Source organism: Sparus aurata, chromosome 3 (assembly GCF_900880675.1).
Source record: "Sparus aurata chromosome 3, fSpaAur1.1, whole genome shotgun sequence".
Taxonomy (NCBI): domain Eukaryota; kingdom Metazoa; phylum Chordata; class Actinopteri; order Spariformes; family Sparidae; genus Sparus; species Sparus aurata.
In genome coordinates this window covers 32,780,451-32,784,105 of record NC_044189.1, presented here as the reverse complement: position 1 = coordinate 32,784,105, position 3,655 = coordinate 32,780,451, and the positions used below count along the sequence as shown (strand labels likewise).

The window sequence follows — 3,655 nt, the reverse complement described above, 5'->3', positions numbered from 1 at the left end:
AATGACGGCCCCCCAGTGGCCCGGATATGGTTTGCCAGAGCTGGCTCACACATGGGCCAGCTCTGGGCCAACTGCAAACACACACAGTTGGTCCAGAACTGGCCCATGTGTAAGCCAGCTCTGGCAAACCAGATCTGGGCCACTGGGGGGCCGTCATTCTTTGCGGTATGTCACCCGAATGCAAGTGCCTCAGTTGGTCCAGAGCTGGCCCATGTGTAAGCCAGCTCTGGCAAACCAGATCCGGGCCACTGGGGGGCCGTCATTCTTTGCGGTATGTCACCCGAATGCAAGTGCCTCAGTTGGTCCAGAGCTGGCCCATGTGTAAGCCAGCTCTGGCAAACCAGATCCGGGCCACTGGGGGGCCGTCATTCTTTGCGGTTTGTCACCCGAATGCAAGTGCCTCAGTTGGTCCAGAGCTGGCCCATGTGTAAGCCAGCTCCGGCAAACCAGATCCGGGCCACTGGGGGGCCGTCATTCTTTGCGGTATGTCACCCGAATGCAAGTGCCTCAGTTGGTCCAGAGCTGGCCCATGTGTAAGCCAGCTCTGGCAAACCAGATCCGGGCCACTGGAGGGCCGTCATTCTTTGCGGTATGTCACCCAAGTGCAAGTACCTCAACTGGCCCAGAGCTGGCCTATGTGTGAGCCAGCTCTGGCTAACCAGATCTGGGCCACTGGGGGGGCGTCATTCTTTGCAGTATGTCAGCCAAGTGCAAGTGCCCCATGTGGACCAGAGCTGGGCCAGACGTCAGTCTAATCCATGCTGCATCTGGACCGGATTAAAAAACAACAGAGGTACAATTATACAAATGACTTTATTTTCACAGCTAATTTCCAAAATACATTTCCAATATTGAATAATCAATGCAAAGTGTTATCAGATAAGTGCAATATGCATCGGAACATTCAGTACTTTTTTCACAATTCAAAAAGCGGCAACATTTTAACACTGAAAAGTTGTATAGCTGGCAGTATATGACTGCAGCCATGCTGCATTTATGGTAAACACACATCCTTTATGATAAAAGCATAGTATCAGAAATTATAGACTTCAAAATAAAACTCTGAGATTTTTCCATTCACATGTACGACCCACTTGGGTCCTGACCCATCAGTTGAGAGCCACTAGCATAGACTGTTCAAAAACATACAATGCAGCGGAATGTTGCATAATACCTTAACATATACTTACAACATATCTGTCAGCAAACACAACATGTCAAGAGTCTACGGAACATTATTACGAATTTAACATTCACTGCCATATCTTCAGTTTAAAAACCAACACTGAACATTTTAGACAAAACAACTTGGCATAGACTTTCACACCATGCATAGAAACATCACGTCTCCATGTGTTCCACCAGCAGTAGCACCTTACAAAAGGTGAAGAGAGTTCAGATCAAAAGTCTAAAATGCATTATGCATGAGAGCTTCTCTCACTGTCCATCATTCTCATTTACTCACTTCCTCCGCTGTTCCCATCAGGTGCTTTCTGCAACCATTTTGTAATCCTGGTCTCGATTTCTTGGTCTGTGGCATCAGAAGTCAGACACACACATACAAACACACAAATTAATGAATATCACAGTACAGTTCACAAGTGACACATCTGATGACTAGCCAATAAATATGATTGGCACTACATTCCAACAGCCATCAGTGTGTTTGGCCATTAACATGCCCCCCCCCCATGCATTGAATGGAAAAGAAATTCATGAAACTATTTAACAGTTTTTTTACTTTATTTAAATTTTGTGATGACGAATGCAATCACATTGCTGCAATTTAAGTTGTTAGAATACACATATAAAGCACTAGGGATGTTCCTGATTAAACGACTGGTCATGTAAATGTTTCAAACATCGCTTGTCGTCACCAGAAATAGTGTAATCTAGTGTAAAAGGTGGCAGCGAGTCCAGCAGTATCTCGACATAGAAAATGAAAATAAGGATGTAGCCTGTGTCAGAGTAAACTGGCATACCGGTATAAGTGCTCGACCGGAGCAATGCATAACCACATTCAGTACCCACATCACACACACATTCACATCAGCCTGCTTACAGATCTTGCCAAACAAATTTCTACAACATCCCCCCCTCAGAGAAGAAAATAACAGCTGCACCCCCCCAAATAATTATTATTGCTATCATTACTGTTAATATTTTTGCTGTTGCTATACGTCATGTTCCATGCATTGTCAGACATTGGGATGGCATTTAGCTCGGCAGCAGCAGCTTCTCCATCATCACTGAACACAACTGAACTCCGTTTTTATTTAAATAAGGAGCTGTTTGATAGATACCATTGATCCCACTGTTCAACAACCAAATGCTGATATAGTTGGCACTTAGTGGCACACATTAATGAACTGAACTATGTTAATGAAATGTGTCATCTTCTCTGACCACTGACATGCTGTGTGGCTACCGTTAGCAGTGCTAGCAGCAGCCTGCTCTCCGTGCAGGATAACATCCACATCTGATGATTTTCCAACTTTTACTAAATCATTAATAATTAGATGCTAAAATCATAACATTCCATCCATTTCTACATAGGCACTCTTTAAAAAAAAAGAAAAAAATAATTAAAATACCACTGAGCCATCAGCTATTCTGGATTGCATAACCTCATCTCAAACAGGCTGGGCTTTGAAACAGTTTTCTTTACCTTGTAGGCCTTGATTAGCTCCTCTTGTTTTTCACCAAGATAGAGAATGAGGCCTCTGATCACATCCTCTCTTCTGGACTCAATGCTGTTGTGCTATAAAAAAAGAAAGGAGATCATGCTAAGTACAAACATCAGAATGCTAATATATAACTAACTATTTAACTGCAATAAGTACATGCCTCATTTACCATGTCACAGGTCTCATCAAGTTTCTTCCCAACAGCTTAGAGGCTCAACAGCCTGGGTGTGTATTGGTCCAACTTCCCCAGTAATGTGAACTGTAGTGGCTTTAGTGTGATCCTCCATAATTCATCCTTGATCAGCAAAAGAGGTCAGAAGTGAGATGGAGAAACATCTTGAGATACAGAAAAAAAGAACAACAGAGACACAGAGCAACAAAAACAGAACAGAGTCATGCATTTTATTCTGACAGCCTCATCATTTGCTGCATTTTAGACTGGGCTGTCACGACATTTTTTTCAGTGAAAGACCAGAATCTCTGCCCCCAAAAATTACTTTTTGTCTGGTACATAATCTGAAATAATCTAACATGTGTCCACTTTCCCCACAACAATTGTTTTTGCATACCTTCACCAGTGTGCTTGACACGATAAATCATCTGATAAGCACACAATGACATAGTAACTGACCACTAAAGAGATCGTCTATGCAGCACGCATCTCACTCTGCCCCCTGTACAGTGGGCTCTCTATTTGAGAACTCGGCGCGGTGTATCACCTGCAGCGTGGCTCGCTCTGCGCTCTGCCCTCTGCTGCGGTTCGTGGCTAACAAGCAGACCTAACTTAACAACCTAGATGTAGGCTAAGTTACCTGCTAGTTAGCAGCCACCGCTGCGACCAAAAACCGGCCACACAAACCCAAACACACACGGCCGACTTACAGCTAACACTCCTCGCTAACGGGGTTAGCTAACGGCTAACCCCGTTAGCGAGGGGTAGCCCCGTACACCGGGGTGTTAGCCGTTAG

The 3,655-nt window shown here is 44.3% G+C and overlaps 1 long non-coding RNA gene across 3 annotated transcripts; it reads right to left on the bottom strand.

The window, feature by feature from the left end:
- Positions 1 to 524: 524 nt before the first annotated feature.
- Positions 525 to 2,990, bottom strand: LOC115578459 (uncharacterized). 3 transcript variants are annotated; one of them, XR_003983454.1, is made up of 4 exons: positions 2,857 to 2,990; positions 2,669 to 2,761; positions 1,466 to 1,531; positions 525 to 767 (listed from the first exon to the last, which is right to left on the bottom strand). It is a non-coding gene; the product is annotated as an uncharacterized LOC115578459 (long non-coding RNA). The 3 variants fall into 3 exon arrangements; XR_003983453.1 differs by lacking the exon at positions 525 to 767 and adding an exon at positions 795 to 1,374; XR_003983452.1 differs by lacking the exon at positions 525 to 767 and having other exon boundaries at positions 795 to 1,531.
- Between the last annotated feature and the right edge of the window lie 665 nt (positions 2,991 to 3,655).